This window comes from Macrobrachium nipponense, chromosome 3 (assembly GCF_015104395.2).
Source record: "Macrobrachium nipponense isolate FS-2020 chromosome 3, ASM1510439v2, whole genome shotgun sequence".
In the NCBI taxonomy this organism is placed as follows: domain Eukaryota; kingdom Metazoa; phylum Arthropoda; class Malacostraca; order Decapoda; family Palaemonidae; genus Macrobrachium; species Macrobrachium nipponense.
Genome location: NC_087202.1, coordinates 81,795,436 through 81,809,142, shown reverse-complemented (window position 1 = coordinate 81,809,142; position 13,707 = coordinate 81,795,436). Strand labels below are relative to the sequence as shown.

Here is a 13,707-nt window from a genome sequence, read left to right as displayed (position 1 = left end):
ACTCAACACAACACCCAAGGACCACAACTCAACAACACAACAACAAACAAGGAACACAACAACAACAACAACCAAGGAATGCAACCACAACAAAAGACCACTGCACAACCAATCACTAACACAAAAACAACACAAAACAAAAGGCACCACAGACACCCACTAAAAACACCAAGAAATCAAACAACAACAAAGACAACAGCACAGGCACAACAACTCTAAGCAAACAACACTAACTCAACAATAACTAAAAACAAATCAACAAAACACAACTTATCTGACCAAAAGCCTTCAACACACTTCTGCTAACACTACAATATTTTTTTAAAAAATAAAAAAATTTAAAAAAAAAAAATTTTTTAAAAAAAATAGGCTGTCCACAGGCTTCCAACCCAAGACTGGCTGAAAAAACACTAAAAACACAGAACTCTAACAATCAACAGCACCAGTAGACAGCCTAGAACCCACCAACAACCAATTCAGTCATTAACTATCCATACAGCAATTACATGCTCTCTCTCTCTCTCTCTCTCTCTCTCTCTCACACACACATACACAGACGTTGTCAAATGGAACTCCATAACTCCTCCATAATGGCTAACTTTAACCTTAAATGGAATAAAAACTGCTGAGGCTAGAGGGCTGCAATTTGGCATGTATGATGATTGGAGGGTGGATAATCAACAGACCAATTTGCAGCCCTCTAGCCTCAGTCGTTTTCAAGATCTGAGGGCGGACAGAAAAAGTGCGGACGGACAGATAAAGCCGGCGCAATAGTTTTCTGTTACATAACACTAAAAATGATAAATTTTGGGTAATGACGATGCACTGAATTATTATCATTATCATTATTGTGTTACCACATCGGCAGGTAGACGATATAACGAATTACAAGAGGAAGCGGAAAGATGGATTGCTGTCATTGCTTACAGATTGAGCGTACAAAACCTGTCATTTACTGACAGCATGAATAAAATACAAAGGTGCACACATAAAAAGGGGGGCGGGGTGGCCGGTTGGGGTGTGGGGGGGGGGAGTTCTCAAGGTTAGCCGTATTCGGGGAGGGTCGAAGATTCATTGGAATAAAACTTTATAGTTAGCTAGGGCAGTTACTGAAGATTGTTTATGCAACATATATATAAATTGGTATTGTGTATATAGATATACAATTATTGTTAACCCACCTATCTATCGTCACAGTTCGGATCTGCGTTAAATATTCACCCAAACAATTGCCCTGGGTACTTAACGACAGTGTGACCTCTCGCTAAACATCGATTTCCTATAAACGGAGGCAGTTAGCTTGGATCGCCTTGCGATAGAGAAGTCTCTGGCAACGCCTTCAAGTTCAGCAGCTAATACAACTCTTAGAATATATATATATATATATATATATATATATATATATATATATATATATATATATATATATGTGTGTGTGTGTGTGTGTGTGTGTGTGTGTGTATACATAATTACAAAACGCAGATATGAACACAGGTGGAGTGCGTGTCCGGCGGTCATTCCACGATGCTTGACAATGAGGACTGTTATATATGGTCCAGGAAAGCTTTTAACTTATTTTTAAAAATGAATATCTCCGCTGGATACCATCCCGTATCAATGACGTCCTGTCTGTTGGTAATTGTATTCATGCCCGGAACAATTGCGTAATGATGAAGTTAACACACACACACACACACTATACATACATACATACACACACACACACACACACACACATATATATATATATATATATATATATATATATATATATATATATATATATATATATATATATATATTCACCTGTACGTGGCTCCAGGTGTTAGCTCTCCGGTTTTCGGTACTGTCCTTTGGGGATGAGGTAGCCAGACAGACCTATGCCGTGCTCCACCCAGGTTTGATACCACGCTGCGCTGCAGTCGACCAACTACCAGGAACGCAATTCGCTGCTAAGGCCAACAGACGCACACTACACCTCTTTACATATATCATTAATATATAATTATATATATAAGAACTAACCTTGCCTTCCCGGACTCCGCTCTGCCTCCCCTTCCTTGGCGACTACTCCGCTCCGAGTGGCCAGGCCAACGTTGGCCCTGAAAGTAGCCGCATAGGAATTTGTGCGCCGTTGTTATTCAGAACTTTACGTAACACACACACACTTCGCGTGCTATGTGCTCGTGGGTCATGCCTCCTATATGAATAATGGTATAAAAAAAAGTCGAAGAAGAAAACTCGCGCCTATCCTCTGCAGATCGATGGCAATGTTCATTTCGTTATGGTTACCCTGCTCGAGTTCCGAAGAATTCTTTGAGCCTTGATGGCAATGGAATTGAAGTGATCTCAAGGGCGAACTTACTCATTTTCGAGGACATTTCCTTCAGTGGACGAACTGTTAACTCTTGTACTGTTTTGGCAATCATTCTGGTAAAGGAAAAAACAAATAAAGACTTATGGAAACTTCTGTGGATAAGACTTGTGCTGCAATCTTGGTTATCTCGATTTATTTTTTTTATAGAAAGGAAGTGAAAAGTCAACAAGATAACGAAGGCCAGATAAAAAGTGACCAGTCACGTGCTTATCTTAGTTGTTTTAACGAAGATGTGGATGCAATTGCTTATATTCGTATCAGCTAACAACCATAAAATCATAACTATTTTTAAAACTTATACGCGCGAGTGTTTCTACTGACAAACCTATTATATGAATTGTATACATACATCCAAACATCCACACACACACTTTTATATATATATATATGTATATATATATATATATATATATATATATATATATATATATATATATTATATATATATATATGCACCAGTAGTGTACTCGTACCGTTAATAATTACGAAAATAAGAGAAGGGATCTAGAATCTGGGGACATTATGTAACTTGGACATGGGCAAGTCTGCATGAGTATTACGATATATTACCCGCAGACTATAGTGTTACATTGACAAACCACACCTATTTTGTATACATATACAGATGTATGTATGTATGTGTATATATATATATATAATATATATCTATATATATAATATATACATACATATCTCTCTCTCATATATATATATATATATATATATATATACATATATATATATATATATATATATATATATATATATATATATATATATATATATCTTTATATATATTATATAGATATTATATATATATATATATATATATATATACATATATATATATATATATATATATATATATATATATATATATATATATATGAGAGAGAGAGAGAGAGAGAGAGAGAGAGAGAGAGAGAGAGAGAGAGAGAGAGAGAGAGAGTCCAGAAATATCTTGTCATTTTTTTTATAACTTTTGTAATTTTTTCTATAACTTAGGAATTGCTAAACTCTTGATGCCACGGTCACCGTTCCTCATTGAGTGATTACTATCTCCCTTTAGTCGGCTGAAATACATCTGAAGGCACCCGCCTAGATTGGTATTCAGTGTGACTCACTACTGGTGGGGGGACAGTAAAAATACTTTTGTTGACTAGGTACTCACAAAACCTGTTTGCGCGTACCCGATCAATTAATCAATTGGAGAGGAGGTTTGCTGACGCTACGTTTGACCTTGGCGATAAGGATTATCAGGATTTTGTCATCTGACTGTTCACGTCTTGCAACGTCATAAAACGTAGAACGATTATGATTTAATTTTTTTTCTATACATTTTACTCCGTTTTCTCTCTCACATCACATTTCCTTTTAGGTTGTTACCGTGTAATTACTTTCGGTTAAATCTGTGTAGTATTTTTATCTTTTTTTTAATTTTTATTTTCCTTATTTCTGTTTTATTCTTATATTTTAATTTTTCATATAAATGCATAATCAATATCTAATTTTCGCGAATTCGAAAAATGAATTTGCCCTGATGGACAAACCTACACATTTATTATCAATAAATATTGTATATTTTTCCTCAAATATTTCATATTTATTCTCAATAAATATTTTATATTTATTCTCAATAAATATTTTATATTCATTCTCATTAAATATGTTTTCTTTATTTTTTTGAATAAATTCTTTCAATAAATTCATTGTCATTTAAATTATTGTATCTTATTCTCATTAAATTATTGTTTCATTATTTATTCCTCAATTCCAATATTGTATTTGTTCTCAATAAATATTTCATATTTATTCTCATTAAATATTGTATTTATTCTCAATAAATATTTCCTGTTATTCTCAATAGATATTTTATATTTATTCCCAATAAATATTTTATATTCATTAAAATTAAATATTTCATATTTATTGTCAATAGCTATTTTCATTATTTATTCTCAAATGAATATTTTATACTTATTCTCAATAAATTTTATATTCATTCTCAATAAATATTTTATATTCATTCTCAATAAATATTTTATATTTCTCATTCTAAATATTTTATATTTTTCTCAATATTTTATATTAATTATCATTAAATATTTCATATTTATCCTCAATAGATATTTTATATTTATTCTCAAATGACCATTTCATATTAATTCTCATTAGATATTTTATATTCATTCTCATTAAATATTTTATATTCATTCCCAATAAATATTTTGTATTTATTCTCAATAAATATTTCATATTTATTCTAAATAAATATTTTATATTCATTCTCATTAAATATTTTATATTCATTCTCAATAAATATTTCATATTCATTCTAAATAAATATTTTGTATTTATTCTCAATAAATATTTCATATTTATTCTAAATAAATATTTTATATTCCTTCTCAATAAATATTTCATATTTATTCTTAATAGATATTTTATATTCTCATTAAATATTTTATACTTATTCTCAATAAACAATTTATATTCATTCTCATTAAATGTTTCCTATTCATTCTCACTGAATATTTTATATTCATTCTCAAAAAATATTTTCTTTTCATTCTCATTAAATATTTTATATTCATTCTCAATAAATATTCTATATTTACTCTAAATAAATTTTATATTTAGTCTCAATGAATATTTTATATTCATTCTCAATAAATTTCCTAGATTTTTTCGCAATAGATTTTATATTTATTATATTTTATATTAATTTTCATTAAATATTTCATATCTATTCTCAATAAATATTTTACATTTATTCTCAATAGATATTTTATATTTATTCTCAAATGAATATTTCATTCTTATTCTCAATGAATTTTATATTCATCCTCAATAAATATTTTATATTCATTTTCATTAAATATTTTATATTCATTCTCATCATATATTTTATATTTATTCTCAATAAATATTTCACATTTATTCTCATTAAATACTTTATGTTTATTCTCCATAAATATTTCGTATTTATTCTCAATAAATATCTTATATTTTTTCTCAATAAATTTTATATTTATTCTCAAGAAATATTCCACATTTATTCACGTTAAGTATTTTATATTTATTCTCAATAAATATTTCATTGCAGTCTATGAGATGTACTCGAATGACGTTCATTCATTGGTCACGCGGCTGCGTCAGAACATCAAAAGAATGTCTGAATTCGCTGTTTGGCAAAAGTCATAGCTTTCAAAAAGGTTCGGAGGCGTCAGGAATTGTATCATAATTTATTTTGAAACCAATTTATGCATTCGATAAGTAACCATCTAAAAGAAATCAGTTTGTTATAGAAATATGAGGTTTAGATTGAAGCTATTCAAAACATGTCTGAAATAAAATCATTTTCATTAACGTCTCATTATCTGCTTTAGAATTTAGCGAACACGTTTTTTTATGTGATTACAAAGTGAGGAGCAGCCCAAATTAACGATTTTATATGCTTACGATCATAAAAAAATTAATTTAAAAGAAAATGCGTAATCCTAGCAACTTTCTTCATTATTCAATCGTTACAAATTTACCAACTTATTCAATATAGTAAAATCATTTAGACAAGTAATTTCTAAATAGGAAACTTGTTTTATTCAGGACATATGTAATTGATGAAACTTTTACATTAGAAAATTTTTCTCATAATCTCTCATCACTTATAGATTTGCTGTCTACATCAATTTACATTAATACTTCGTGTTATCGTTAGAATTAATTGTCTTCATGCAAGAAGGGCCAGCTGCTTGTATGTATATTCTGCTGGATGGTGTTTTTACGTTGCATGGAACCAGTAGTTATTCAGCAACGGGACCAACGGCTGTACGTGACTTCTAAACCACGTCGAGAGTGAACTTCCATCACCAGAAATACACCTCTCTCACTCCTCAATGGAATGCCCGATAATCGAACTTGCGGCCACCGAGGTGGCACACCAACACCATACCGACCGCGCCACTGAGGTGCTCATCTGCTTGTATGGATGTGATGTATTCTTATACAAGAAATAATTAGGTTGTAAACATTTGCTTTGGAAAATATTTAACATTTAATGTTCAACCTGATTAGATAATAAGTATAAAATAAAGGTGATATGTTTCACTTTTTCCGCTCAAATGTCATCCATTTTTTCTCAAAAGGGAGTATGATATATCATATCTTCACTTATGAAGTATGTAAATAACTTTGTAATTTTCATCAAGAAATGAAGATCTGCTATCAAACAAATGGCAGTTATTTTTATTATCATGATTTGTTTAGAAAAAAAAAAAAAATGATTTTATGAAGCCAGGCAAGGAAGCCTTCAACCATTATCTCGGGGTTACGAGCTCCCTATAAGAAGTATGGAAGCGAGATATTTCCTGACTGATATGATGAGGAATACCCGTGTCAATCCATACGCGCGAAAAAAGGACGCACCACCTTTTCTCTTTCCTTATATTCGCTCATTCGTAGTCGCGTCCGTCACGCCATCATTCGTATATCATGATAAAAAGGTGGACAGTTACTTCCCCTTATTCAAGAAGGGGACAAGGGAGAATGTGAGGTCAAGAAGGTTCATTTTCATAAAAAAAAGATAAAAAAGCGTCTCAGCCATTTCAATAACTTACGAAATTCCCTAGGAAGGATGTTGCATGTCTTAATCAAAGGGTTTAAGTATGTCTTCGTTTAACCAGCTCTCCCAGAGCTGGCCCGAAGAAAGATTAGATATTTTTTAACGTGGTTAGGAACCAATTGGTTACTTAATAACGGGATCTACAGCTTATTATTGTGGGATCCGAACCACATCGAGAAATGAATTTCTAATCACCAGAAATAAATTCCTCTGGCTCATCGTTGGCATTTTAAAGGGTGCAAATGCAATGGAGAGAGAGAGAGAGAGAGAGAGAGATATCCTTCCTTCCATCTCCGCCTCATCTACAGAGATTTGATCGTATCGCAGTTCGTATTCTGGCCCCGAGGATAAGTCTAACGTGACTGAAGGAGGGAAGGAAGGAAGGAATAGGTAGGAGGAACAACAAGCTTAACAAGACAAACGAACAGACGTACGTCAAAACCAAAACATAATACATCCCGTGATAAATACTTTTTGGACAATAAAACAAGAAAAAACATCTCTCTAACCACATTGTTCAATGCAAAGCTGCAATGTGTTCAATGCAAAGCTGCAATGTGCAACTGAACCAGTATAAATTAGTCACACAGGGTTCTCACAATCATTTATGTACAAACAAACAACCGGATATTTTAATCTATGCATTATGGTACTTTGTCTATTTGTAAAGATCTACCTGTATATGTATATATATATATATATATATATATATATATATATATATATATATATATATATTCTGTATATATATATATTTCTAGTTCCTAATTCCCATTTCTAACTTACCACAGACCTTCAGGTAACCAGCTGGTTAGCAGAGAGGCAATCAGTATGCTCTAGTCAACATATATCATTTTCCTGTTCATTAGGTCAAGCAATGACGCATATCACAAAGATGAAATATAAAAAAAAATATAAAAAAATAATAATAGTACATGAATAAAAGGGTGGGGTGTTTCTCATCAATTTGACCATGACAAAACTTTGGATGTCACATTGGTTAGTTATATAAGCATCACCTTCTCCGAGGTGTTAGTACTAGCATGGCGTGTTTAGTACTAGCCCCTCCGGGATCAAAGTATCATTATATCACCCATTTCTACATTGTGTCGTCAACAAATTATATCAATAAACAATATTTCCGTACGGCCGTATACTGTATATTTCCCATACGGCGTTTAGTACAATGGTAGATTCACATCAACCGTGTATTTGATGTCTAGGCCCGTCCCTCACGACGCTCCTGATCGGCTGCTGATAAGCCAATCACACGGCTAGAAACTCTCAGTCTCTCTCGAAAGTTCACATGGGTACGATCTATGTTCCACATCTTCTGAGGGAAACGTTTGAAAGACGTATTTCTCAGGACAGGTGGAATATACATCCTGCCTATGTGAACTCTTTCGAGAGACTGAGAGTTTCTAGCCTTGTGATTGGCTTATCAACAGCCAATCAGGAGCGTCGTATAAGGGACTGGCCCAGACGTCAAATGCACGGTTGATGTGAATCTACTATAGTACTAGGGTTTGGTGACGTTTGTATAACCAGCCATAGTATCACCGAACTTTGACATGCAAGAACTAAGTTAATGATAAAAGGGCTGATTTAACAATCTCAAGGTTATAAGAGAGTCGTAAACCCGAAGGGACGAACGCAGGCACATGAGAATATGGTGATAAGATGACATAGCCTATCACCCAACACAGCGAGGTTGGACAAGCGGGCCAAAGTGTCCAACTGGAGTGACGAGTTCCATCAGAGACGCTTTGACGCATCTTTTGAAAAGTAATTGATAAGTTGCACGGGTAAGCACCGCTTAAGAGCTCCCATCCAGAAGCAAATGTACGTTTGAGTGACCATTTGCCTTCACGGAGGAGCGGCTAATTTATGGCTTACTCGGGGAGTAAGCCTACAAATTGCTTTTTTGTCGAGGGGAGTGGGGGGGGGGGGGCGCGGTTAGATAAGCCTAAAAAGGTCTGAAAAAGGTGGTTTCGCGTCGAGTTAAAGATACAAGAATTTTAGGATGGGGTATTTATGATTTATTCAATCGAATGAAAATGTGAAAAATAAATAATGTACATGTTAAATAGGAAAAAATATTTCTAATAAAATATAGCGTATTTATTTCAATTTTCATTAGTGAAACGACGCGCTATTTGACCGTAGATTTTAACATGCTTCCGAGTAAGCTGCAGGTCGGATCACGCCTTGATTTGTCACTAACACGTCGTTGAAGATAAAGCAAGGTCTCAGGCAACGAAGAATCTGTTGCTTATCATAAAAAAAAGAAAAAAAAGGAATATTTCAATTATACCCGAGTTCTGCAATACACACTGATGTAATTCTTCCTTCAAAATATAAGTTGGTAACTTGGAAAGAAATGAGTAACATTAATCTCATTTAATCTCATATTATTTATTTATTTACTTATTCATTTATCCGTGTCTTGGTTTAGTATTTTTATGATATTTTAGAGAAATATATAATAAAGCTTATGAAAACGATGTATTGCTTTGCGAAATAACTGGCATAACTCGTAGAACTCTCAGAACAAGGCCACCGAAAATACATCTATTTTTCAATGGTCTCGGTGTAATGCTGCATGAGCCGCGGCCCATGGTACTTTAACCACAGCCCGGTGGTGGCCTGTCCTATATCGTTGCCAGACGCACGATTATGGCTAACGTTAACCTTAAATAAAATAAAAACCACCGAGGCTAGAGGGCTGCAATTTGGCACGTTTGATGACTGGAGGGTGGATAATCAACTTACCAATTTGCAGCCCTCTAGCCTCAGTAGGTTTGAAGATTTGAGGGCGAACAGAAAAAAGTGCTGACGGACAGACAAAGCCGGCATAACAGTTTTCTTTTCAGAAAACTAAAAGACTGGCAGAGAAGTCTTACGAGCACAATGAAGGAATGAATAATGAAATTACTTAATTTCAAGACATCAAATACAAAGCGATAAATGAATGAACAGGTAGGTAATTGACCCGACAAACGCAACAAAGACAGAGAGACACAAGATAGTACTCGTTTGTCAATGTTTCCTGACCTCGCACTGAAGAGGAACCATCTCCTATCATTACGAGGATTACATTTTAACTATTCTTCCCCTTAAGCGCTCATGAACGACAATGGCGACAATTTAAAGTAAAAAAGGGTTAATGAATATTTTATAGCGTCGCTCACATTCATCGGCCACTTAATGATTTGAAAAATATGTAAGGATTAGTAACAGACCCTGCTGCTTACGACGCGCGGACGCTGAAAAGCATTTACATAACAAAAGGCTATTAAGATTTGCTCGATACATCAGCAAATGACGCGGCATCACGAATATTTTAAGCGGATGAGCAGACGGCATTGCAGATGATGAGCGTGGCATTAGGGTCCAAAATCAGGGTAAATGAGTGATATCAATCAACCTTAGCGCACGTCATCAACAAGATTATTTCCACAGAGCGCTCGGGGTTGTACGCACCCAACGGAAGCTCGGTGCCAAGGTGGATGGATTTCAAAAGCTTTGCAATGACTTAGACGAAGGCCGACAGCTAATGTTTCGGTATCGATGAGCAATCTCTCTCTCTCTCTCTCTCTCTCTCTCTCTCTCTCTCTCTCTCTCTCTCTCTCAAAATCTCAGAGTTCAGTCTCGAATCCACGAATGTCTTTCAGAAAACGTTTCTCAAAATACAGCCGTACTGGTTAAAGAGGATCTTGTCTCTGTGAGCTCTAGACACCATTTGTATCATAATGTTTCAAAATTCCAAAGACTTCTTGACCCGATTTCTTTCTCAAAGAATTGTTGTCTTAAAGTCTAGATTAGCGCCTTTTTCTCTCTCAGTATCCGAAAACCGTTCTATATCTACATCCAGTTCAGAACTTTGAGACAGTTTCTCAGAAAATTCCACAAAAATCAACAGCTATAACTGAATCACACTGGTCTGTGAGAAAGAACTATAGATCAATTTAAATCGAGGAGGTCATTAGTCTTGGGGGTAGAAGATACCTGGATGGAAGAAGTGAATTAGGCATTTTAAGCCTTCTTGAGTAAAGACTGAACGATATAATTTGTCGAGAGCAAAAGTGAGTCATAGAAAATGTACTACAAGAAGCAAAGGAAGAGAGACTTGCTTTCAATGGAAGTTAAGGTAGGGATGTATGAGTGAGATGTTAGTCCATCCTCTATCATGGAAGTAAAGTGGAAATGACGAAATGTGAATGGAAGGGGAAATGTTGAAAATGTTAAGGTGTGAACTGTTTTGTGTATTGATGAGCAACGTGAGGGGAGCTGACAGAGAAAAATGTGGAGATACGTAGAAGTAGTAAAAAGGGTTAGCCTAGAGTAGACGAATGGGAGTATGCACACCTATGTGTGTGTGTGTGCCTGTTATATGTTATACGTATGAAATAGTTGTTTCCACAATTCCAGATAACAAAAATAAGAAGACAAAAGTTGAACAGCAGCTGAAGTGTACACAGTGCAAAAAAGGGGAAAAAATCCTTGCTCAGTGGTTTAAAATACAAAGAAGAATGAATAAGGAAAATGGTCCTGTGTCCTCCTGTGACCTCTCTCTCTCTCTCTCTCTCTCTCTCTCTCTCTCTCTCTCTCTCTCTCTCTCATCAAAAACCTCCCAAAGGAAGTAGTTTTTATCGGTTTTGTAGTCTCTTTTCGAATGGCTACATCCTTTTATTTATTTATTTTTTAGATATTGATTCATGCTCTTAAAGTCAGCAGAAATCTCTCTCTCTCTCTCTCTCTCTCTCTCTCTCTCTCTCCTCTTTCTCTCTCTCTCTTCCTACAACAATTTAAAAAACTAGTTGTACACCAAGAGCCTTTTTTTTCTCTCCCTCATATGAAAGGACGAGTCATCTTCAATATGACAAGGAACTTGATTATTTTCGAAACAGAGAAATAAATAGAACTGACGCAGCACTCTCTCTCTCTCTCTCTCTCTCTCTCTCTCTCTCTCTCTCTCTCTCTCTCTCTCTCCCCACGCTACATAGGAAGAGATGCATATTCAATCAGAAAGGCAGAAGGGATGTATGGTGATTCTATGAAGTGGGAGCAATCAGACCTAAAATCTGTATGTAGAAAAAGATTACTGAGGTAAACACGACGAAGAGGGGTTTCGTCATGTATGTGAAACCGAGGCACAGTGTGTGTGTGTGTGTGTGTGCGTGTCTGTGTGCCATGTTTTCCTGCAACTAGAAGGACCAGATCGCCGAATCTTCCAATGAATGACTTTCGCCACCGGACGAAAGATAGTCCAGGACTTCAGAAATATATTATTGTGTGTTCTCTGGCCCAACCACCCCACCCTTAAAAAAAGAAGAAGAAGAAGAAGAAGAAGACGAAGAAGAAGAAGAAGAAGAAGAAGAAGAAGAAGAAGAAGAAGAAGATAATTGTAATTTTTAAATGAGGTGCATCACAAATCCATTTTACTTTTTTGAATTTTTTGTAAAATATTTGAATTACTGACGTTTCAGCCATTATCACGTGAACCGATTGTACTGTATTTGTTTGATTCATATTTGAATATGGTTACAGAAGACCTTTCATCTTCTTCTCTCTCTCTCTCTCCTCTCTCTCTCTCTTCTCTCTCTCTCTCTCTCTCCCACACACTTTTCTTCTTCGTCCTTTTATTCAGTTATTATTCTATGCTTTCCCCTTTGAGTTGGATACAAAATTTTCACACACGCTAATTGGTACATAGCCAGGCAATTAACGAATATAACAATAATGAAATAAAACCTCCCCCCACCTCTGTGTGTGTGTATTTTTATTTTAATTTCCCGTTCTACATCTTCCTCTTCAGTTAAATAGCAAAAACTCGCTCACAATAATTCCCACAACTGCGCATAGCAGAGCAACTAAATGACTAACAACACAAGTACGTCTCTCTCTCTCTCTCTCTCTCTCTCTCTCCCATCACTGCCACGTAAGAAGGGAGGCATATTCAATCAACAAGGCTACATAAAGGGATGCCTGGTGATTCATCGAGAGTGCAAAGTCGCAGCAAGAACAAGCAAGGACGGACCCTAATGTCAACAAAGATCACGACTGTAAACAAAAGGTAGGGAAGGGGTTGGGACCAGGGGCAGGGGCAGGGGGTGGGGGAAGGGGGGATTCCTCGTGCATCTGTAACGAAGGGACTGCATCGCCCGGCTGTTCGAGGTGAGGTCTTCCTCAAAGAGTTATATATAGTATATATATATATATATACTATATATATATATATATATATTATTATTAAATATATATTATTTTTTAAAATTATAATTATAAAAATTTTAATAATTATTTAATTTTATTTATATTTTTAAAATATTAAAAATAAAATTTATTTAAAATTATAATATATATTATATATATATATATATAGATATATATATATTATATATATATATATATATATATATATATATATATATAATATATAGTCCACGCATTACTTTGAGACGAATGTGAAATAGATGTCTGTCATGAAATGAAATTATGTTCATTTTTATTCAGGATATAAGTTATTCATCGCATTATTAAGTCTTGCGTATTTTTATGATGATAATTATTACTCAATATCTTTCTTACTCTGTTATTGTAGATAACTGTGATAAAAGTTTTTGGTGTTCAATCTCTAACTTTCTGGGCAAAGAGGTACGGAAAATGCAAGAGCAATTTGAATAACTAACACCGTCTTAAATGATTT

The 13,707-nt window shown here is 34.4% G+C and overlaps 1 protein-coding gene across 5 annotated transcripts in view; it reads right to left on the bottom strand.

Annotated features, from left to right (window-relative positions):
- The window catches only part of LOC135221850 (juvenile hormone esterase-like), a 552,420-nt gene that overhangs the window by 12,146 nt on the left and 526,567 nt on the right, over positions 1-13,707 (bottom strand). Inside the window, exon 1 of one of the 5 annotated variants that reach the window (XM_064259785.1) lies at positions 2,026-2,185. The exons of 1 other annotated variant lie outside the window; for it this stretch is intronic. The gene's annotated coding sequence lies outside the window, so the exon portion shown is untranslated. Of the gene's footprint in view, positions 17-1,806; positions 1,944-2,025; positions 2,186-13,707 lie in introns of those variants that run through there. 3 more of the 5 variants (XM_064259781.1, XM_064259783.1, XM_064259784.1) reach the window with 3 other exon arrangements.